Source organism: Natator depressus, chromosome 2, assembly GCF_965152275.1.
Source record: "Natator depressus isolate rNatDep1 chromosome 2, rNatDep2.hap1, whole genome shotgun sequence".
NCBI lineage: Eukaryota > Metazoa > Chordata > Testudines > Cheloniidae > Natator > Natator depressus.
The window spans coordinates 109,207,243-109,232,814 of NC_134235.1; the positions used below are offsets into that span (position 1 = coordinate 109,207,243).

Sequence of the window (25,572 nt, forward strand, 5' to 3'; positions counted from 1 at the left end):
ACTGGAGTAGAAGTGTGGTGTGAGGGACCTAGATTAATGTTCAGTGTGTATGACCAAGACACAGGTAGTCCTAAACATTACTCTGCACCATCTGTACCCACCATGCCAACAAACAACTCCTCCAAGAAGAGTCAGTCCCTCCCCTCCCCTTTCCCCCCAGCCGACCCATCCCCACTCCTGCCTTCCTACAGTGGTACTGCTGCACCAAGGCCTCTTATGAGCATGGAGATGGGGCAGAATTTTGCCTTGGAGTCACTGTTTCCATCTATCTGAAGATGCAGCACCACACCGACTCACATTCAGAAGGGTTCCCTGCCACAATAAGAACCAGAACGCTTATTACAATACAAGCTTAGATCGTGCAAAAACAGACAGGCCCACCACAACACTGGTACAGTGTATCAATGCATAAGGGCTCAGTCCAATCCAGGACACACAGGAAGGAAATGATGCTCTGAGCAACCTTAATTGACTAGTGTGACAGCTGTTATGCAGCTCAGGGGGAGGGAGGAAACGGGACAACAAGATGTGTACAGCGGCTTGTTCTCTCTTCACCCATTTTCTGCAGGCCACTCCCTCCACTTTCTCCATGTAATAGCTTTGTCACGCAGAAGGTCTATGGTGTTATGGGACAACTTTGAGTAATGCAGCTTTCCCTGCTCCTTTTCCCACTCTATTATGACCATTTGCTTCCCTCTACAGTATACAGTGAAAAGGCAGGAAGAAAATGGGTCTAGAAGCATTAGTCCAGTTTTTGGTTTTCCTACAAATTAGCTACTCATTAATGCTATCACAGTGCAAACATGCAGCAGCTGTAGCTCACCAACTACACTCAGTGTAAACCTTTTGATCTAGTTTCCTTAGGCCAGTGGCTCTCAACCTTTCCAGACTACTGTATCACTTTTGGGAGTCTAATTTGTCTTGCATACCCCTAAGCTTCACCTCACTTAAAACTACTTGCTTACAAAATCAGACATAAAAACCCAAAAGGATCACAGAGCTCTATTACTGAAAAATTGCTGACTTTCTCATTTTTACCATATCATTATAAAATAAATCAATTGGAATATAAATATTGTACTTACATTTCAGTGTATAGTATATAGAACAGTATAAACGAGTCATTGTCTGTATGAAATTTTAGTTTGTACTGACTTTGCTCGTGCTTTTATGTAGCCTGTTGTAAAACTAGGCAAATATCTAGATGAGCTGATGTACCCCCGGAAAACCTCTGCGTACCCCCAAGGGTGCATGTACCCCTGGTTGAGAACCACTGGCTTAGGCATCTTCCCTAGTTTCAGACAACTGATTAACTTAAAAACTGTTCATCACAAAACCATTCATTTAACAATCCACAGAGGCCTCAGCTTATACGCTTCACAGGTCTCATTCTCAGGTTCAAAATGATCAGCCACAACTACTCCACCAAACAAACCCTTAATTGAACAAGCATCTCCAGACCTTAATAAAATATTACATAGCCAAGAAAGCCTCAAATAAAGAGAAATACTTTTAAAAAGTGGGCATTGTGAGTGAATAATCAGTGACACAAGGGACAGAGACTTGATAGAGACCTGTGTTAGCTAACGTTACTTGAGATGTATCGATTATATAGCCTCTTCATCACGTAACATGAATAAATAGCGTATGAGTGTGGGATATGGAAGGGGGAACTGCTGCTTTTTATGTCACTCCAGAAAGAATGTGATGATTACAGAGCATGAGAAATGCTCTCGTTTGTGATACAAGCAAAGGGAGGAGCCTGCCTCTTCTTCCTGATTTTATCTATAATGATTTTATCTATAATCAAATCTATAATGATAAATAAAATACTGATATTAAAATGTATTTATATAATAACTTTCTTCAATCAAGCCATCTATAACACCAATTAAGTCTCACAACACCCTTGTGAAGTAGAGACTCAAAGGGGTTAAAGACCCAAACTTTCAAATTTCCAGTATATTTTGGGTACCTCAGTTTTAGGGTACCACCTGAGACCCCTTGGGCCTATATTTTCAGACAGGCTGAGTACTCACAACTCCAAGTGAAGTTACTCTGAAAATCAAGCCACAGGCACCCAAAATTATTGAAAATGTTGGTCTAAGTAACTTGGTCAAAGTCACATAGCAAGTCTGTGCCAGAGCAGGGAACAGAGCCAAAGGATCCTGAAACACTGCTCACTGCTGTAACCATTACATAATACCATCCCCTAAGACCTGCAGTAGAATCTACAGCAAACAATGGGAGGAAAGGGCTGACTGAACTTCTTAATTATGCAGCCACATCACTGCTGGTATTATTTACATTCAAAACACCATGCTCAGAAAGGCTGGTCATTCCTGGGTTGCTGATGCAGGGTGAAATGGTTGGCTTAACCTTGGTTCTCACCTTGCCAATAAAGCCTAAACACAGGACACAAGAAAAACAGAATTGCTGAAGACATAACATGGAGGGAAGTTATTTCCCCCAGCTCCACCCTGCAGCTGCAGAGGGTGCCAAACACAGTGGAAAAGGTACAGTTCTTCTGTGTAGGAGCCATGGGAGCAGACTTTGGAAGGAGGTGCAAGGGGTTTAACTCCCTCCTAGGTGAAGCCCAGCTTCCACAGCCATGCACACCAGCTCTTTATGGGACATCTGTGGTGGCTGGCAACTGTGGATCTGCTGCTGTGCATTAACACCAATCCCTGCCTCCTCTAAACTGAGGGCAGAAGCAAGGACCATGGAAGTTACTCCAGAAGTAGCAGCCACACAAAGTCTTTTCTGCTGCTCCATCTCCTGAATAGAAGAGTCCTTCCCCACTGTCACATGGAGATTACCTGCTTACTTGGACGGGGGCTAGGGAACAGGATTTACCCCTTTAATAAAATTTTTTTGATTACCGTAGTTTCAGAATTAATTCTTTCTGGTGTCAGTGGGTCCGTGGCAAATGTAGATGAAAAATGAAAGACAGTTCGAAGGTAAGTCCCTATATCCTCACTAAAAACAAAGCAAAAAAAAAAAATCTCACCTATTGTAATGGGCCAGAACATTACAATAAATATCACTTTAAAAATGGGTATGAACCAAAACTCCCAACCCCAAACACCCAAACTTCAGCAGTTGGTTCAAAATTTGATATCAGATCCAGATTTGAGTTTTGTAAATTGTTCCCCTCTTCATAATGTATTAAACCAAAACTCTGATCCCGAACACCTCCTAACAATGCTACAATGTTTTAGTCTGCTAATGCAGACTAATGCAAAGTCAGTCATTCCCTGCATGAGTACTGGTCTGTGAAAAAGCATCACTTCAGGTTTTCTTGTTGCACTACATCTCTGCCTTTAGCTTTCAGATCCAAATTAATCATGAGTTTAAAAAGAAAACAGAATGAAAATAGGGGAGGAAATGCGTCCACTATGGTCTTCCCAAATCAGAATGAACATTTCAACCAATGGCGAGCCTATAAATCCCAGAGTTTACACCTACTGTAAATGACCTCCAACTAAAACAACAAGAAATCTGAAGACCTACAAAATTAGGAGAAGGGCCGCAGGGCAGGGAGACTGGGAGAGACCAAAAGAGAAAATACATTATAAGAAAAAACATACACATTGGAGCAAGAATACCAAAGGAGACAGAAATAAGAGTAAGTCTCTAGGACTATCAGGGAGAAGTATGGATTTAGGAGAGATCTAATTCCTGGGTATGGTTTTATTGATTCTCACAACAGAACTACCTCAAAATGATAGCTCTTTCTTTTACATTTATTGCTAAAGAATCACCACAGACTGTACTCAGTAAGGTCTCAACCCTATAAGGGGCTAAACGCCCTCAGCTCCTGTTGACCTCCATGGGATTTTAGGCGTCTTGGCAAATTGGAGGACCAGGTTCCATAACTCTGTGCTAAAATATCTAGTAAAACACACAGAAGGAACAACAGAAAAACAACCCTGTAGTGTTTTATTATTCAAAACCTTAAAACTTAACTGAACTATATCAGCTCTTGCAATGCCCCAGATTGAAATAACTATGGGGAGGTAGGTTTTGATTTTTTTTTTTTTTTTAAGTGCTGTGAAAAAACACAGCTTTCCTTGGCTGTTTTATGAGAGACTATAACAATCAAATCGGCTATTTGTTGTGGTTTTACCTTCTGGTGCAACTGGATGCAGTTTATTGCCTATTAGCTAAGGCAATAGTTAGGTGTACAAGCGATTGCCTATCCCAAATTATGCACCTCCATCATGACCTGCAAAACCCCTGAGTAGAAAATGTCATTTGTTCCAAACTGTGGGCTGTAATATACAGAAAATTCTACTATGGAACAGACTAAGACTATTACATACATTTTGCCAGTGTCATAATCTAAATCAATTTTTTTTTAATTACATGGTCACGTACCATTCCCCCCTCCATAGGGGCTGCTGCCTTATGAAGTATGCAGGTTGGATGCTGAATGAAACTTGGTTGTGTGGTTAATGAGGCTGGGGCATGGAAGCGTATTCTGCCTCATTCACGACAGAGTCTGGGTGGCCTGTAACGAATGAGGCAGGAGCTGTATGGACTCTAGTGCGTGGTGCACAGTGAAATAGATATAGACACACACACTGAACACGAGAAATAAAATGGAATATTTAAGAGCTGCCACACTTACCCAAAGCACCATTTGGTCACACACTGAAGGAGGCAGCAGCTTTGAGGAAACAGTATGTAACTGTAATTAAAGATGATATTATGCATATGCACAAGGGATCAGAGTTATGGTTGGGCAGGCAACTTCTTGTTTCGACATTTCCAAATTTTTGAAAGCTGCTTTTCGTGATCACAATGTTTTTTTGATGTCAGCTCCATCTGGATTGAAAAAGGTCTACAAGGGTCTTTGCACACTGGTTGAGATGGAACCAGAGGTGTCTTAGAATGGGAAGGAAGGGCACAGGTTAAAGAGTAAAAATTTCAGTGAGGCACATGCTTGTCTGGGGGTGGAATGGATGCTGCTAATGCAGAGATGCTAAGGGAAAGAGAGGACACTGCCGATCTCCCTTGCCCCTATTTCACAGCACACCTTGTTTAAAGCTAAGCTTGCAGTCATAAGAGTGATGACTAGAGAACAGGGCTGGTTTGTGAGCTAGCCTGGAGTAAGGTGATAAGTGAAAAATCTATCTGATGGTCTCATTCTTGCTTTCACTATCACCAGAAGATTAACTATCCCTGTTCAAGGGATCCAGTGCTGGAACCAAAAAGAGTGCTTGTAGGTCATGATTAAGTCTGGAGGGAGCGTCAAAGTGCGTGTGCGTGTGTGTCCGCGTGCATGTACAAGCACGCGTGTGTAAAACAATGCCCAGCATCTGGACCTCACAATACTACTAGTCAATCCCTTTCCCCAATGCTCATGTCGCTCCCAATTTACAGAAACTAGAACATGCAACAGTGCTACTGCCTTCTAAATATGAAATACAACAGTGGAACAGAGGCAAAGACCAGTTCAATTAGTCTAGGATCTTTTGATAAAGGTTACTCAAATAAGCTGTGAACTGAAACTCTATGAGACTAACATATCTGCATCGTTATTTGTAATAACACGACACCTTCCTTTGCAGGAAGGCACCGCACTGTATACTAATAGCACACTTATTATTAGATTTTCTGCATGGTTACATAAGCCTGTAAAAGGGAAAAATGTAAATGATTCAAGAAGATATTCTTGTGGTTCTCATGAAGTCTTTTAATATCTAAAGACTGAGGAAGATCCCTCCTGGCAAGAGACAATCAATTTTTATGCTTCATTAAAACAATTTTTTCAGTATTTTAAAGAAAATGCTTGTAGGCAAGAGAAGGAAATAATATGTATTTTTTATATAATGTAAGCATTTTGTGCTAAATTTTGCCCTGAGATCTTTCCAGCACCTCTCCAAAAAGGAGACTAAAGTATGCATGTAATATACGTTTCTTCCTTTATAGCATCTGACCATGATCTGAAGATATTCTGCCCTGTGCAAAATTGAGCTGCATGCCAGGACACACGTTTCAAAAAAGGGCAAAATCAGAGAGCTCTGACTAATATCGAGACAGGCAGACCTTAGCCACATAAGTCAATGCCAGCCCTAGCTAGATTAAGTTATGCGTGTAAGTGCACTGACGCTAGGAAGTTGTCTGGCTACACAACCATGCACACGTTTCTTCAATTACTCAGAGATACTTAGGCCACAAATAGCGATCTGGGAAACATGATTTTTCCACAGTTCCTTGAGGACCTGTCCCCTGAAATCAATCAATGCCATACACTTATTCCCCAAAGTACACGTGGGACAGTTCTAAGCATGCCAGCCTCCCTTGAGGAAATATCTGTATAACACAACACATGCCCAAAGGAATGACAAATTCATCCAGTGCTATTAAACTAATTTATCCTGCATTTAGATACAGGTCACTTACCCATTTCAGAACGTCACACACCCGACCACACAAGACAAAAAGCACATGGCTGAAGTAAGAAGGGTTTGTTAGATACCATGGAATCTGTCCATACCGGTCACTGAACAAAAAGTTAATCCATGTTATCTCACACTTCAGTGCTGTGCAAATGGTATGTAAACTCCACTGCTGCTTGGGTGTAGCATCTGCTCACCATTTAGATGAGCCAGCACCATGATGCGACACACGAGTTGAAGGGTGCTGGCTGTTAGACATATGTGTCCAATAATCACTGTTATACTACCTTGAAATACTGCCTAACATATACATACATATTGGTAAACTAGCACTCCTCAATTCGTGCACACTGAACAGTCACTCTAGGCCACACAACCAGCGAGTGACAAACAGAGGCTACACCTCAAGAGTGTGAGAAGTGGTTTAGCTCATCTCTGATAGGGTTTTACTTCATAGATGGGTATGGCCAATGGCACACTGAGTTAAAAGCCACCCCATTCAAATCACAGAATCACCAACAAAAAGAGAGCCTTGGGGTGTCACATCATCAACTTGCAAACAAGAAATGTCACTTACTGCCAAACTGCCCATTCTTTTCCATCGAGGCTTCCCAAGATAATGTGAACTGTGACAAGGATTCTCTGCAACCTCTGCTCAACTCAAAAGGACAATGGGCCAAATTTACACCTGGTTTTTCCACTGTTTTTAACTGAATTACACAAGGGATGAGTTTGGTCCTACCTAAAAGCTGATCCACAATGCTGAGCAGCTCACCTTCACCTTCAGTACTGCAGTAAAGGTGGGACATGAACGAGTGCTGATAAGAGTCCAAACATTATTTCTTGGGGAAGAAAAGGCACTTTTCCAAGAACAAAATGTATAGAACTTGGGTCTCCTGACTTCTGGGCACCACCAATTTGAAATCTACTCCAGTATTCAGGTGCTACCTGCACTCACATCCCTATGCCAATTACAGTGGTTTTACAAATACATTCTATTATTAAGAATGTTTTTCTGTCCCCTGTTTCTGTGTGAAGGACCCGCACGAACAACAGAGGCTTCCATTTTGTAAAAATGTTGGCTTAGACTACATCTATCCCTCTACAGCAGTGATATTCATATATAATTTGGCTCCTGAACCACTGAGATCTGAGTATCACTGATCTACAGAATTCAGAGCAGAATTCACAATATGCAAGAGCCAATATCTTCTAACCTTGGATTCCTAAATTAGGCACCTAAATCCATATTTAGGTACGTAAATAAGGGTGACCTGATTTTTGGATGTGCTGAGCAACTACAACTCCTAAGTACTTGAATGCAAACTGCAGCTGCTCAGCACTGTTGAATAACAGGCCAGCTTTATTTAGGTGCCTAAATATGAAGCCTAACTTAAACCACCCATCTTTGAAGATATTGGCTCAAGTAGAAGAACATTAAGCAACTTAAGATTCATGTCCTATTCAGAGTACTACACTGCTTATAAGTAATTATAATAATGCCTGCCTTTACTCTAGTTTGTAGATGCACAAAAACAAATATTCTTCTCCTTGAATTACAAGCATTTACACCACTGGCATGATTGCTCGTATCTAAGCAATTCCACATAAATGTGAATTTGATGTGTGGAAATTTCAGGGTTATTTGATGTTATTCATTTAGTACAATTACATTACAAGAAGTCCTATGTTATTTTATTTTCAAAAATTGCCACTAAAACGGTGGACACAATTCTCTACATCTTTGGTTTTGCATGAGCAAAAACTTAAACTCGGAAATACACCCACACAAAACCTTTGAAAAGCAGAACGTTGCACTTGCAAATTAGGAAGATAGGTTAAGGTTCCTTTTGAAAATCTGGCCCACACACTAGAAATGAAAAGGCTTCTTTGAGCCAAAAATAGAAGAGAGGTTTCTTCCTTTGTGGGTGTCCACGAAGCAAACAGGAGGAGAGTATTTCTACCACTTACACCCTACCTTAAGGAAGTCTTTGAAATAAATTGACCAATTTTGCACCTGAGATTAAAATATTTGGATTTCATTGGTGTGCACGGCTATAATACAATGCATTTACAGTTCGTGTTTAAGAGAAGGTAGAGTTCTGTGTGCGCGCACATATAGATTTAATAATTGTTGATTTTTGATTTTTCTTCTTTGCCTTTAATATAAAGAGCCCAATTCTGTCCTCAGATATGTTGATACAAATCAGAACTAGCTCTTAAATTGAATGGAGTTATACTGCTGTAAAACCATTATGAGCGACAGCAGGAACAGTCCAAAAATACTCATGTTAACAGAGTACATTAAGACTGAAATTCTCAGTGCCTTTCAGCATTTTATGTTATCAGTACTATGACCTCAGCATCTATGGGAATCCAGCCAGCCAAACCTATGAAAGGGAGCATTGTGCCCTAGAACACATCAGAGCATGTAAGATGTCCTGCTACTTGATTGGCCAGCAGGGAAGTTGTTCTTAGTAACGTGACGAGATTGATTAGGTACAAAGAAAAAGGGCATTTGGAAAGATATCTGCTGAGTGAAGTTCTTCCTCTATGGCAAGCTGCTACAGTAAATACAAGCAATAAATGTCCCCTTGGCAAAAAGGAAAAGTAGTCAAATATTTCAGATATAAAAACTAATAAACAGATTCACAGGTCCATCTATAATAAGCAAAAACTCACTCCACTCTGATCCAGGCTGAATGCAATCTGATACCCAGGGCAAAACACAGATGAACTTGCATACCCACTTCATCTTTACTGCTCATCCCCACAAGAACAATCCCAGCTAGTCTCACTACTGCTGCGAGTGTTGCTTTAAATATCTTTCTACTCTGCATTTGGTATCGCTAGTATCAGGCCTGAGCATGCTGGAGCCGTGTATCGAGGGGTCACTATGTAAGTTCATCTCCCCCTTCTCCGGTGCATAAGCTGGCTCTGGGGCAATACTGCCCCCTCTACCTTTCTTTACTTTCAGGGGTTTCTCTCCAGGCAAGCAGGACTGGATTCAGCTCCTTCCCGAGATATGCAACAATGCTCTGAGCATCAGCAAGAGGGGGCTGCTAGAATGTGATGTGAGATGCAACCTCTTCTCTGAAAGGGTGAGCTTGCCTACTGTGTTACAGGCTTTTACCGCTTGCGTAAATAATTTCTTGCAATAATAAATCTTAAAATAGTTCAATAAGTCTTTAAGTGTCTCACTTTTTTTCTGGCACATAGTTATGAATCCAGGATTGAAAACACACATCTGCACACAGGCCTGTATATCTCAGTCTGATGTTGTATGCAAGGCATGGTACCCTCGGCTCCCCACCGTACACACACAGAGGGTGTTGTCTGATTTATATCTGAATCACTCTGTCAAAGCTAAGGTTTGTCAGAGAAATCTGTGGTTCAGAATTTTCTTGCTCAATGAGATGTACTAGCAGAGAAACCCGGCAGGTTCTTGGGGTAACATATTTGACAGTGACAGAAATGTTTCCATGGAGTTTTACAACAAAACAAAACTGCTGCCCTTTATCTGATACGTGCACATTTCATACTTGCAATATGTCTGAAGTGATTTTATGACTAAATCCTGGGAAAAATGTGAAGAATGCTTGGCTAGAACCATGGTTTTCCAGTAAAAACATAACATGGCTTATTAACTGCAGCACTTGGGGGAGACTGTTCAACATGAAGTGCATTTTTTAGCTCAAGACCAAAAAAACGTGTTTGGATGCAAGTTTTTCTTTGGCTTTGGACACCAATTTGACTGACTGTACATGAGAGGGTCTTCAAGCCCTTTTAGTGTACGTTAGTCACAGTACAAGTGAAATATTATTCTGTTAAACATGCCTGCGTGTCTTGGCTGAAGCCAGGGTTAAAACCTTCTGACTTTTTCAGAACATAGAGAAATAATGAAAACAAAAAACTCCATTAGCCACCTTGTTAGGATTTCTGTGGTTGCTGAACAGCAACCTTGTTATGGCAATACATTTCAAAGTCCTTACAAAAAATGTTAATTGTGACAGTGGCAGTGTGGGGACACCACACAACCAACTAACTGAGAGAGAAGTGCTATTAGCGTTACCGTGAGAACGGATGATGCCATTTCCATTCTATCTTTGAATTCTGGTGGGTGTAGGGTAATGTGACTTTAAGCAATGTCAAAATTATCCAGCCTACATTTTTTCTTGGAAAGTAGCTCCTTCCCCCACTTTAGCAGGGGGGCTTGTAAACACCATGTATAGGAAATTTGAACTTAATCAGATTTCTAAAAAGAATTATATACTATTCAGGGTTTCTGCATTTGAAGAACTAGCAGGCGTGTATTGTTTGAATAGCTGGCAACACTTGAATACATTTGTTCAGTTTTATGCAACTTATGAGAACTGATGAGGAAGGTCTGTCTCCAATTCTGGATTATAATACCCTGGAAACCTGATTTCGTTCCCCAGGTGTGGGCAGAAATCCAGATAATTTCAGGCACATTTGTAAGTGGGTCATAATGTAACTCTTCCATCTCCCATTAAAATACTAAGGGCTTATACACACTACTACTTATGTCGGTATAACTAATGTCACAGTTCAGGGGTGTGAATAAGCCACTCCGAAGAGACGTGACACCAACGTAAGCACAGGTGCAGACAGTACTTCAGCAAACGTGGCTGCATCAGTACAGCTGTGCCACTCTAGCACTTCTAGCGTAGACTAGCCCTAACTCTAAAGGCTTTTGCCTCTAATCTGCATCTAACTATCAGGCAGACAGTACAAATGGAGAGGGAGAAAAATCTGTCCAATGTGTCACTTCTGCATGCCATGCAGTCTCCATTGCATGGAGCTACTACATATGGAAGTACCCCAAGATAACTTGTCAGGAAACATAACCAGATACTTTGTTTTGCTTTGAAACAATAATTAGCACCTATATGACTTCTGCCATGCGAGGAGACGGGTTCTATGGTACTTTGGTATATACAGTAGGGGAGCTGATCTTACCACATCACTTAAAGGCTGCATAACCAGTACCAGGTGGTGCCCATGGCCATTCTACTCCCCTGGAGGTTGGCGGGGAGCAGCGGTCTCAAATCAAGAGCCAAGAACCCTCTTTTTCCCTCCAGGACAGGTGACCAACCCATCAGGATTACTCAGTTTATACTCAAGCAAGCCAAAGAGAGAGAAAACCCCCTTTCAGGGGCTAAACCCACTGACCCACTCAATTCAAAGGAATTTCTACTAACCAGTTCGCCACATGACTGGGTCATGCTGTTCAGTGCTGGCTGAATTTAACTAGCCACGCATTTTGTCCGATACCAGGTGATCGCACGTTTTCCTCTAATTTAGGAAATTAACTGAGTATGTTAATAATTACTACTTTTTTGTTTGTTTGTTTCCTTGTACTAAGAGGGGTGAAGACAAGCATATTCTTAAGGTTTTACCCCATTTCTGACTTGTGTTTGTTTAAAAAAAAAACACACAGGTAACCACTTAAAATTGTTTCCTTGTTTGACAACATCCAAGACGTGAGAGGCTGAACCTCCTTCTATTCTCCCTTCCATAGTGTACATCTGGAGTAGCTCCAGTGAAGTTTAACAGTGTAAAACAGCTGGTAGTAAACTCAGAATCAGACCCAGAAAAAAAACAAAACCACAGACTACTACTTATTTCCATTGCTGAAGAACTCATGCAAGGCAGAGCGGGGATGAATTATGAAGATCATTTCTCACATGTGAAAATCATTTACTTTATACCACTCTCCTCCACTCCTATTTATACCACGTCAAGTAAGCTTTCAGTGATATTAATAGGAAAGTGGGATGTCAGAGCTACTGCTCGACCCAGAATGATTGTTTCACCTCTAGCAAATGGTCGTTTATTTCAAACGGGGAGAAAAAAAGTCAAAAAATTAAAATAAGAACTGCATTTGCCATGTTTAATAAAGTCTGCTTCTCGGCTCAAAGGTTGTGTCCATTGTAAATGCAGTACCAGTTAAATATTTTTTAAAATGTCACATCATTTCTGAAGTGAGAAGGAAAGAAGTAAAACAAAACAAAAATCAGGTGTTTTTGTTTTGTTTTACTCTTTCTGATAATATATTTGCAATTGATATTAAAGCTTCAAAGTTCATTCTGAAAATACAGATGCAGAAAACATGATTTTCAGTTAATCTCCCTCTCACGCACTTTTTTTTTTTTTTTTTTTTTAATAGAAAAGATGTGCCATCAGGACCAGAATCCTACTCTCCAGCTGTGCCCAAAACTCTCTCTAATATCAGTGAGAGCCATCTGCCTAGACTGAGAGCACTTAGCTGAAAGAGAACATGCAAAAGAAATCCATAGCTACTTTTTAATCTGAATGATTAAATATGATAATGAAAGTAAGAATGACACCATCTTCTCTGACAAGATTCTTCTAGTAATAATAGATGTGCGTGCATGCATGCATGTGAGTGACAGAGAGAGACTGCTTCCTGGTGCACTGAACACTCACCATATTAAGTACTTTTTTTTCATCAGAAGTATGTTTGGGGCTTTCCTTCTGAATATTTCCACCCCTACTCGTGATCACCCTTCAGCTTGTTAGTTACACTTCTGCCTACTTTTCCTATAACCTTTTCATAACTGCTCTTCATTCTTGAAGTGCAGTGACTGCTGAACCATTTTAATCTCTTGTTTGAGATGTTAGTCTCACACTTGGCATAGCTGAGAAGTCCTAAGGGGAGTTTCTGAGTGCTGCATCAGGCTAATTCTTTAAACACTTAGGGCCAACTCATCCCTATCAGTGTCTCATTCCAGAAGCAGTGCTAGCCCACTGGGCCCCCGCCCACCACCACACATAGTAAAAAAAATGAATAGGGGGCTTAAGCTGCTCAGGGTCCTAAGCAATTGCTTAGTGTGCTTATGCCTAGTGCTGGCCCTGCCGTTTGTCTTTACAGTTCTAACCCATGCTCGCTGCTATGCTGGCCAAAAATGTCAGGCCTAGCTTTGACTCTTCTATTGTTCCCTTCCTTTGCCTCTTACATCTATAAGTAAATATTTTCCTGACCCAGAAAAACTTTTAGCATTTGTTAATTTCTCTTGTGCTTACTGTGGTTTGCAAAACAGCAATTTTCACACGATGGCATGTAGTGAGGCCTATACACCTTTTCTTTAAGCATCTCTCTTGCTTCTTCATTTTTATTTTTTTTTTCTATTTTAAGTGTCTTTGGGCTGAGAAAAATGTCTGATTGACAGCTCTGGAGATCAAAGTCTTTCCAGAGTTAAAAGTAGGAGAGACAGCGGGGGGAGCACAGTTCCTTTTCTTCCACTCGAAGCAGTGGTGCAAAGCTGGTGCAAAGAGAGCTCCCCTTCCTGTTTCAATACACTTGAGCCACTGATGCTTTGTCTTCTTATTCATAGAACTGATGTGCCGGGCAGTACAAGTCCAAGCTTCCCCACACTGCCCCGCCAACGTGCCTCACCCATGACCTGAAAAGATTCACTTCTATTGATGAAGGGTAGTTCTCCACAGTCACACAATCCCATACCTCTAGAGTGGCTGAGCAGAGGCATTCTGTCTGTGTAGGGAGGCTTGGGCAGAGTGCCAGAGGGAGTTCCAGGGAACCAATTGTAAAATGCCCCTGCTGGTCAAAGGTACATCTTGTACTCGTCCCAGCACCTACTTCTAGATACTAGCAGGTGCACAAGTTGGGGAGAGCAGGCGCTCAGCAACACACCCAGCGTGACTGACCATGCCTGGAGCCACGGAATCCCACTGGACATGTTAACTGGCCCCTTGTGCTCAGGCAGTTAGTGTCTGCATTCTACCTGGGTCCTGCATGCATGTACCGTGTGCCTTCTTGCTTCTCAGCACACCTGTGTGGGACAAGACAGAATTCAGTCCTGACAGGGGAAAACAGCATCTATGCTTAAAAATTGGAAAATCAGTTCCAATGCCCACCTTTCCTCAGCCAGTAACACCAAAGCCCAAAATGTTCATCGAGTTCCCAGGGGAACGTGGGGGGAGAGAAGACTCTGTATTGAATGATTGAAAACAGCAACAACAACAGAAAATTACCAAGAAATCCCTCAAAACAGTAACACAGCAGCTACTCTATTGGAAAGTAGTTACATTGTTGGAAAGCAATTACTCTTTCCAGTAAAGGCCTGAGAAACTATTTTAATTTTAAAAAGCCTGCCAAATTTACCCAGCGAATGTTCACTTATCTGGAGATTCAAATAAAGCAACACTCTCCTCCACCCTATATGTGGAAAATTAAGTACTCTGCACAAAGTGAGCCTAGTTCCTTCTGCAACAGCTGCTAAGGAAGTTACCATAACTGTTGCTTCCCTAAGTGAAAATGAATACACAAGGAATGGACAAGGCAAAAGGAAACTCAGGTAACCGAAACAGAAACTTTGAAAGGAAGCTGACAATCAAGAGATAGTACAAAGACAGCAACTTATGAACTAACTGAAGGAACTGAAATGAAAGATTCCACAGGCAGTATTTAAAGAGTATGAATCCTTCAGGGAATTACTTATCCACACAGCCTTTTATGGAAACTACTCTTGGTCCCACCGGCATTTGTAAATATTTTAGGGCAGTTGAACTCATTCGTCCTAGTCCAGATCAACACATTCTTTAACTTTTAAAATACCAAGAAGCCAGCTCTGGTTTAAAAATGTAGGCCAAGAGCAGACTTTGCAAAATGACCTTGTGTATTTGACGAGGTCTGCTTTTGGAGACAAAGATTTTTTTAATGGCTACTTTCTATAAGTAAAAACTTAACCTTTCTGCAAGTTTTTTTAAGTGGAAGTGTAAAGTTTGCTATTAAATTCAGGAAGAATTGCCAGAAATATGGTGCTTGCTTCTATCACTTTTCAACCACTGCCGAAATTCACCTTTTAAAGCAAGGATCCATCTCATAATGTTTTAGGCAAAGAAATAAACACCACCAACAAAAATTTCCTCAAAACTAGAAAAAACATTTTTAAACTTTGCATTTTCATAGGGTTCAAAATGGAACAGTTTTTTGTTTTCGAAAAATGTTTTGGATTTTTTTTTTTTGTTACAGAGATAACCAGACACAAAAAGGTTTGAACTAGGTCTGAGAGCTGGACTCTTGCACTGCACAGTGGATTTACAAACACGAAAAACAACGAACTTACATTCGGTAGCACAAAGCCCTGTTCATTATTCACAGCAAGCATCACACTTTGTTGACAAAGAGTTAAAAGAAATCAGGCAGTCAGAAACCAACTTACTCTTAGAGGCGAAATGAGCCTTTTAAAGTGTGATTTTCTGGTAAAGCTACTCTTTTCTAGCCTGAAGCATGCAATACAGTGTGACAGGCGTGCTGCCTAAGCCAATCAGAAAGGAGCAGCGCAGTTACTTTAATTCGCCGACATCCATCACATGAATTGATTAATTACAGTCTATTTCTGCTATATTAAATGACTAATGTAAAGTCATTGTAACAGAACACACAAACAGGATCAATATCTCCTGCTACAGAAATAAAGGTTTCGGCTTCACCTTGACACATAGTTTCCTGAAATGTCTTGGCTTTGCACTGATGCTTATGTGGCAGAAGGAAATTAGCACTCTATGAGTTTGCTTTGTTCCACAGATTCCTAAAAAAAGGAAACCAAAATATGAATAGGTCCCAGTTATGCCATTTAGCCAGTGGCCTGAAAGGAAGACTGTGCAGAACTGTACAACCCCCCGTATCTGGATAGGGGGCTCTGAGGTCTCCTTGAGGCACAATCCTGCCCTAAGCAGCTGGAAGAGCAGGGGGATGATGGTGCAGACAGCCTGGTCTGTAGCATATTCCTCTTCCTACACAGCCTCAAGGGCCTATCAATAAAAGAGATTAATTAATACTACTTGCAGCAATATTTTCTCTTCCTTTGCACTATGTGACCCTTTATGCAAGTGTCAGAGAGTGAAAGCCTTAGCCGGGAACCAGTGGCAGCACAATTAGAAGTGGTCATTGTCTTCACTAAGCACGGTCACTGAAGCCATTGGAGCCTGGTCTACACTAGGGCTCCAGTTCAGCAAAAATACTTCAGAACATGCTTCAAACCCATTAAAACCAATGGGAAATAAGCACAGGCTTACGTTTTTGATGACAAGGGGCAGCTTACTGAATTCGGGTCTAGGGCACCCATGAGTGCTGACACTGGTTCAGCTGAACTGACAGCATCCTTGGTGGATTTTTTTCCCTAAAATTCCCTCACGTGGGCCTGATGTGAGGGAAGTATGTGGGGAAAGATAAGTCACGTGGCTAGTCAGGGATGGGCAGGATTTAGGTCAAAGATTCCCATGGGTTCCCACTTTATGTGACAGTATCAGGTACCATCCCATGGCTTATTTACAGAGTGGCTGGCCCTGGGCAGAGAGAATACAATATCAGAAATGCAATTCCCCACATCCTGAGCAGTCTGGGGGTAAGCATTCCCATTCCATGGCCTTTTATGTTGGAAGAGAACATGAAGTTCTTAAGGAATAATTGATGTAGTGTCATGAAGTCAAATTGCAGAAAAAGCTATATGCTTATTACTAAAAACTACCATAACTGTGCTTATCTGTGCTATAGATTTCTAGCAATTTACTGAAAGTTTTGGCCTAGACCAAAACTGGGGAAGAACCTGCAAGCCCCTGTTAGAAAAGTGAACTGGAATTTAAGAATATATTATTTAGTACATGCATATACATCAGGAAATTGAATGAGTAAAGCAGGCTGGTTCTGCTCAGTAATTCTCACTTGTAATGGCTGTACACAGCTTGCCAGTAGTTTCTCCTCAGACTCCAAGAACAATCCTGTGAATCTGTTCCAAGTACACGATAAAAAGTTTACCACTGTGTAGTTTTTATAGTAAGACTTGTTGTACACTTTTTTTTTTTAAACCAAGTACAAGTGGAGGCTGTCAAAAAGCAGCACTCTTAGCAACAATCTTAGTTTCCACAAAAAAATCCCTATTCAAATATGCTCTAATATGCCACTCTCACACACACATCTCCTTGCAAGTTTCCTGCCATAACAACTATATGCAACACACATAACACAGTTTATAGACAGGAGGTGGGAGCCTATTGAGGTGATATTCTCCACCCCATCGCCAATGCAGCATTATTCTCTGTTCTCTTGAGAGCTTTGTCTTTGTTCAGTTTAGTTTAAATGACGTGGCTTCCACCCCTTCTCTTGGAAGATTATTCCACAATCTAATCGATCTCATCAGTTGGAAATGGCTCCTGGGTTTCAGCCTACATTATTCCTTGCTCAATCAATTACTCCTCATACCTCTTTGGACCACCCAAAACAATTCATCTCCCAATGTGGATGTTTACACCCTTCAAGTACAGTACTGAGAGTGTGTTTTCATCATATCATCCCCAGCCAGCCCCCTTATTTCTTGTTTACTCAAGCTATTCGTTTTAACATTTTTAACCTTTCCTCTCCCTTCTAGCCTCCTAATCTCTTTTGTTGCTGCCGCTGTCTGAATTAGCCATCATCTGTCTGACAATGAAAGCACCACACAGATATGAACTTTGTATCTCCTACAGCTCTCTCTGTTAAAAGGCATATACCACCTGTGCAACACACACGCACACAAAAACACCCCAGACATTTTCCAAATCCATTCTTTTCATAGCAAAGCCTATCTTTGCTCGGACAGGAAGTAAAATGCACTCCTCTTTTTTTTTAAAAAGTGTCCTTAGAGTTGGGGAGAAGAAACATACTGTTACATTTGCAGATAAGAAACTGCCTCCCCACTGTGGCTCATTCCATCTTCAAAAAGAAATATATTTACCAATGCTTCCCTCTTCTAGTTCTTTAAGGAAGTCAATGTGGAAATGTCACATTCTGAGAACAGTCCCCTATTCTCAGAAAAATGTCAAGACGTCTTTAGAGCTGATTCAGTGAGCGTCTTAACTCCTCACAGGATTTTGCCCCTCGCTCTATACTGAAACCACCTGGACCCCAATCTTCCTGTAAAAAAACTGGAAGAGGGAATATGTTATAGATTTCAATAGGAACTTAATTAAACCTTGCTGTTCTTTAGCACTATGGAATTTCAACTCACTGCTAGAGGATAAGTGGATGTGGAGAAGAAAGGCCCCTAGGCTAGGCTGGAGGAAAAACTGTTCTCTGGGTTTTACATAAAAAATTTCTACCAACCTAAATATCCTCTCAGCTAGATATCACTTCGAAATAGGGACTGTTTAGAGACAAAACATACACAGTGTATTTTAACCTGTGATAATATTTCCATACAGAAGCAGGTCAGAACCTTATTCTTCCATTCTTGCTTCCACTGACTAGCACTTTACACTGAAAGTAATGCCACTGATGTGATCCAGTGGTTAGCGCACTAGCTTAGGATGCAGGAAACCTGGTTCTGTTCCCTGCTGTACCAGATACTGCCTGTGTGATCTTGGGCATGTCACTTAGACTCTCTGGCCTCAGTTCCCTATCTGTACAATGGGGATAACAGCACTCCCCAACCTCACAGGGGTGTTGTGGGGAAAATGCATTAAAGATTGTAAGGGTCTCAGAGACTACAGGGACAGACATGTTGATTTTGCAGCAAGGATGGCAGAATCAGAGAATTAAGAACAGTAAATATATCCAAATACTTTAAATTGAAAATTGTTTTAATGCACAGGGAGTGATTAAAGGTCAGTGCCACTTTCCCATAAGCAAATTCTTTGACACACCCAACTTCTGAGCCCCAGAAAGATCATTATATCTGGCATCATCTGTTCCTTGCAACTGCCTAGTGCATTCTGCAAACAGCAAAGAGATAAGACATTGCATACATATCCACTGAACACCTTAATGCAGATATGCATATTTTACTACTGATCTGTACACTTACTGTATCCAACATTTACTGTTTATTCTGAAAGGAAACCCCTTCCTCCCACCAAGAACACTTTTTCAAATTGTTAATTTCTTACCAGTCAAACACACACACCAATCCTGAACGTTACAGGAAACTCTTAAAGTCATTATGACATTATTTGTTACCCTGAAGCAAGTCATAATTTGTATGCACCCTGCCAAGCCCTTCCTCTCAGACCTGTAGTAATTATTAGGAAGTATGAAAGCAGGTGTCACTTTTGACAAGCTGTAAGATGGCTTTATATTCTCAGTTGCAACAGGATAAAAATGATCCATAAAAAGAACGTGGCAGGCTATTACTTTACAACTAGTGTATATATAATGGTTGCAGCTTATGCCTTTCTCTCTTTGGTATTTTAATTGAAGTCTGGAGCTGCTAAAGGACAAAAACAAAAAATATGTACAAAATCCCACCGATACGTACATCCCATTTTGCATAATTTCTGTTTAGTTTCATAACCACCTGTCAAGCCAACTGACCTTCATTTGCATGTGCTATATGCAACACATGCTAGCTAGCTTCCAGCACCGTGACGTGCACATACTTTACAAAGCATTAACTTTGTCCCGTTTGATTCCCACATATAAACCATAAGGTACATACCTGGATCTCTGCCACAGCACTTTCGGATAGAGGGGACAGTGCTTATTTGTTTTAATTTCCATCAAACTTTAGTTACCAAGGCCAAAACCTTTCACGCTTGTGTGCCTAAAATTAAACACCAAAATCCATATTTAGGCATCTAAATAAGCAGCCCGGTTTGCAAAGGTGCTGGTCACCCAGCTGCTCTTACTGGCATCAACAGGAGCATGCCAAAAAAGGACACCTGCTTTTCACTAACCTCAATTGGAGTTGTGGGTACTCGGGACCTTTGAAAACCATCCTGCTTATTTAGGTGCCTAAATGCAGATTTGGGTGCCTATCTTTAGGCATCCAACTTTTAAAATGTTGACACAGGCTTCTTGTTTTGGCCTTCAGATTTCTGTTTCATATTTAATATTATATAAGAAGGCATAATTTGACTTTATCTAATAGTAACATCTCAGGCTGTAACTGAAATACATATATTGATGATAATTAATATCATTCCAGTGGTGAAAAGCATCCAGGGAACTTTGTCTCAACAAAAGCTGGTCACTCTCTTTGACTAAACAATGAATAAACAAACTGGGGGGGAAAAAGCTGTCTTTATGCTAAAAAATAGAGAAATCGAAAATATAATACTACGTTTTGTTATGCAGCTCTCTGTCTCTCTCTCACTAACACCCCCCACACACCTTGACAATACAGATTTTGGAAATGTTTTTTCAAAAACCCATAGACCAGGGGGAGGGAGGGGACACGACTGTCTCCTGCCTTCAAAAATCTTTTGTGAGAGTGTCAGACTATTTGGGACATAATAACTACGTTGAAACACAGCAGCTACATCCTGCCTCATACTGAGGGCCTGATTCAGAAAGGCATCCCCATTCAGGGCAGTACGTGCTTAAGGGCTGTCCTGAATCAGGGCCTGAAGGACGGGAGGAAAAATGATGCAGGTCTGAGATACACTCAGGTCAAAACTGACAAACTACTTGCCCTAACATAGGGTCTGATCTAAAGTCTACTGAAGTCAGTGGGAAGACACATAAGCAGTAGTAGCTACTGAGGGACCCGCCCTCCTGCCCCCATGAGGTTTTGGCTCACGAGAGGTTAGTGCATGAACCACTAGCCATAGCCTTGCTCTGCCCCCAGTCTCCCACTTACTAAGAATAAGCTACAGTTTGTTTATGAAACCAGTTGTTACACTCTGCCTCATTTCAAAACTTTTTCTAATGCAAATAGCATTGAAACAGCCACCCACATAGGGAGCTGCTGAGATCTGCCCAGGAGCAGAATCACACTATGCAGGCCCCCTGCAGTTGCTGTTTTCTCCCCAGCACAACCAGCACGCTGTTTTTAAGCTGCTTTGGAGCAGTCTGTGGTTGTGGGTGGCAACTGAGGATTCATCCATAAAGTTTTCACATGGCAAATTTTACATTACGAATATATACATGAAGTTATCTACAATCCCCCCCAAAACAAACAAACAAAAACAATCTTTCATTTCAGTTCAATAAAGTTAGAACATGTTTAACCAAGTCCACTTTAAGACTTTTGCCTGCGTCTTTTTAAAAGCATATTTTATTCCTAATACCTGTTTCAATGACAGGTTTCAGACTGGTAGCCATGTTAGTCTGTATCAGCAAAAAGAACAGGAGGACCTGTGGCACCTTAGAGACTAACACATTTATTTGGGCATAAGCTTTCGTGACACATTCAAAATAGGTTTTTAATCTTTTCACATACCCAGGTTTTTTCCTGTTTTAATAACAACAGCTATGTCTTACTGCCATTCATTTCAAGTCAGGGCAGAAATGTCTGAGCTGCCTGCCAACTATTCTCCTTAGGCAGGACTTCAGCAAATTCCAAGCTCCAGAGACAGTGGGAGGGAAACTCGACCTCAGAAAACATCAGAAGCTGGAGTACTTCAGTAACATACCAAACAAGAGTTCCTTCCGTTCCTTCTTAAAGGAGGTCTTAGCAATTCTAATGGTACTGATGAGTGAAAGGGAGCTGTATACCCAATGTGGCTATATAGTGCTAGTCAGTAAAGCATATACCACACACTATTCTCCCTCTCCTCTATGTAGCAGAATTTCTCTCTCTCTCTCCCACCCCTCCCTCTCATTCTTTTCTTCTGGTGTTGCTAGTGATCTGCTCAAAGCATAGAGATGCTACATGTTTATAAATCCAGGTCAGGAGGCAGTGGCTCCGTTTTGGAATAATGGAGGTACAGAGACAAGTCTGTCTTCGTATCAGAGGTGTCTGCTCTGTATAGGGTATGTGTGAGGTTCCCCTATGAGACTTTCTGCCAGGGAGTTCAGAAAACAGCCTCTCAATGCACTTATACATCAGTTAGGACCTAATGTGGTCACCCTTGTTAACGTGTGGTTGGTGAGGATTTATGGTACTTTATGATCAGTTAGCTTGCACAGTGCAGCTTTACACTAAAGAAGAGCTTCCCCTGCCCTCCTTGACCCCAGAACCATTCTGAGCAGCTCCATCAAATGGCCAATGGGAGTCAGTCAGCCACTACTCCAATGGCCAAGAAGTCAGTCAGCCACTACTCCAGCACTTCTGTACTTAATGCTTCTTTCTGAGCTCGTTCGCTGTAAAGTGTCACTGTTTGGGAGCCGTTTCACTCAGGGAACACCAGACAGAAATCACCTCACTGTGGTCCCAATGTCAATGTGGTTTTCATATATCACTGGAAGGCCAGCAGGAAGAGAGGACACTGTCTGTTTTCCTTTGACATTCCTACACCTAGCAGTAAAACAGCAGAACCATGGGAAGAAGTGGGGGAGGCCTTATTTTTAAAAAGTAAATTCCTATGAAACACACTTGATATGGTATTGAATGCCACAAGCTATTGCATGTCAGAGTTCTAACAAGGCTCTTCTGTGCATTACAGCTCTACAATACACTCTTGATTGTGGATATTAATTGGACTCTAGAGTAGCTGGATCCACTGAGCCTCTGTGACTCCCCCTCTTTCCAGGCACATTTCAACTTCAACAAAATGTTCCCCTTGCTGTGCCTTGAATATCACTTGGATGAGGAAATATTTTTTTTTACACCTGGGACAATGTGATACTCTGAGACCTAACAGGAAAGTCTCTACCCAAAACAACTCAGTTGCCAGTGGGAAATTGCTGGCAGTTAAATACTCAGATGAAATGTAGGAGAGAAAATGCATATAAACCCTCTCAGCAATGCATCAGAAAAACACCATGGCAGTTCCCACACAACCCAGAAATTTACCAGTCCAAATCTCTGTGTTTTATGGATTATATTAAATGCATGGCAGGAGTGGATGGTATAGACTGGCGTTCCAGGCATATCTGCCCACAGTGTCCCATAGAGACATAACTTTGTATGGAAGAGAGTGATTGGAAAAGGTACCCGTTTTCCATAACATTCTGAAAGGGAATTTTAGAAAATTATCTGCAAACCATGTGAGGAAAACAGGAAACATTTCTACAAGTTTATGGGTAACAAACCTTTAGTGGAGGGTAGGGAGGGTCTATTGTTCATGTGCAACAGACTCCTAACAACAGGCAAATGGAGAGGGAGGCTGAAGGGGGGTTGGCCATATGCATAAATAGTAACACTATAGTCCATAAGGTTAGCTGCTAAACCATCCTGGCTAAAGAATATTTACTATTTAACCAGCTTTGTGATGGAAACAAGACAGCATTTCTGCAGATAGATGGGTTTTATTAATTAAAAACACTTTTAAATATATTTAACACCATTATAAATGCTGGAGGCAAAGCAGGGATTGGGATGGAGGCTGACAGCTCGCAAGCCCCTATGTCAGTGGTTCCCAAAATTTAACAGCCCGCGAACCCCTTTCACTAAATTGTGAAATCTTGTGAACCTCCTCCTAAAAATGAATATTTCCAGGGATTTAAGTTTAAATTTCCGCCGCACTCCGCGGGGCTCCTCCTGCTGGACCCCATTGACCGCCCCAACTGCCCGGCCCCGCTCTCCCTGGGGCTCGGGCTGCCAGCCCCGCGTGGAGCCCTGGGGTTCGGGCAGCCGGCTCCCCCGCTCACAGGGGCAGGGCTCAGGCTGCCAGCCCCAACTGCCCTGCCCCGCTCTCCCTGGGGCTCGGGCTGTCTGCCCTGCAACCGGGTCCCACCTGCTGCCTCCAATGCCCGGGGTCCTCTGGCCACCATTAGTGGAATTTTTCTGGTGAACCCCCCTGTAAGGTTCTGCGAACCCCAGTTTGGGAACCACTGCCCTATGTAATAACCTCCCGACCCCCAGTTTGAGAACCCCTGGGCTGCATAAAAGCATTAGCAAAGTCAGTATAAACTAAAATGTCAGACAATGACTTGTTTATACTGCTCTATATACTATACACTGAAATGTAAGTACAATATTTATATTCCAATTGATTTATTTTATAATGATATGGTAAAAAGGAGAAAGTCAGCAATTTTTCAGTAACAGTGTGCTGTGACACTTTTGTATTCTTATGTCTGATTTTGTAAGCAAGTTGTTTTTAAGCGAGGTGGAACCTGGGGGGACACAAGACAAATCAGACTCTTGAAAAGGGTACAGTCGTCTGGAAAGGTTGAGAGCTACTGCTCTAGCTGCTGCCTCTTGCAGGTGGTAATACTGCTTTGAAGGAGCAGCACAGGTAACAACACTTTGCAGGGGGACTTTAAGCTGTGCATAACTGAAGGCCAGAATCCAGTATATTGTACAGTTTATACACTTGCCAGAACCTCTCAGAGTTCCGATGATTTAGCCTGTCTATATGGTAGAGTTGACTTTAGTTAAGAAAGGCAGATTGCAATCATGAATGTTCTTGATGCCAGTATGAAGGTTAAGCAAACATATAAACACACTGTTCTGAGTACTTCTATAAATGTTGCTATCATTTCTTAAATCTGCAACTTCAATCATTTCTAAGTGATTTAAATGCTTTTGAGTGTTCTGCTGTACAATATTATGTAATGTTAACTGAGTAGCCTTAAGACATTCACAGTTTTCATGGGGTTTAATTGGACATCAGCTGATTGAATTTTGAGTTACATTCTGAGTGTGTGGGTTTTATTGTGGTTTTTGTTTTGTTTGTTTTTGTTTTGTTTGTTTTTATGGGCATCTAGCTAAATAACCTTGGAACCTAAATAGCCTTGCTACCAATGGAAACAGAAGAGTATGCGGAGGAAAAATATATAGTTCACCTAAAGTATTTCAAAGAGATCATAAAATTATCCTAGGCCCAAAACCATTTGCACTGCACCTTCGTATGCAGCAAACACTCAGAGCAGCCACTTTCAAGCGGCTAATCTGCCCACTGCATTATTTCTGGTAATGACTCACAAAGTCCCACACAATTCTGATATCGTTTTCCTGATAATGTCAGCTACCAAAATGAAACTAGATATTGGGTTCTTAAAAAAAGGTGGGGGGAGAGCAAAACCCCACCAGTTGTTATTGGGAACAAGCCTGTGGAACATTAAAGTGACAGTCTTTATGTGTAATTAGAACAAAGTGCATTTCTGTACACATGCACTCCCCAGACAAGATTTTGAAACAAGACTTTGCCTCTTACTATCAATAATTTGTCTCCCTGTGTGTTGTTGCTTACACAGATGTTCACATAATTTTTTTGTCCGATGGCAGCTTAAAACTAACACATTTATTTCTGCATAAGCTTTCGTGGGTAAAAAAACACTTCTTCAGACGGTTTGCAT

The 25,572-nt window shown here is 41.3% G+C and overlaps 1 protein-coding gene across 9 annotated transcripts in view; it reads right to left on the reverse strand.

Moving 5' to 3' along the window:
- Positions 1-25,572, reverse strand: part of ATXN1 (ataxin 1) — a 265,370-nt gene that overhangs the window by 54,868 nt on the left and 184,930 nt on the right. Inside the window, exon 6 of one of the 9 annotated variants that reach the window (XM_074944836.1) lies at positions 19,883-19,987. The exons of the other annotated variants lie outside the window; for them this stretch is intronic. The gene's annotated coding sequence lies outside the window, so the exon portion shown is untranslated. The remainder of the gene's footprint in view (positions 1-19,882; positions 19,988-25,572) is intronic. 9 annotated transcript variants of the gene reach the window in all.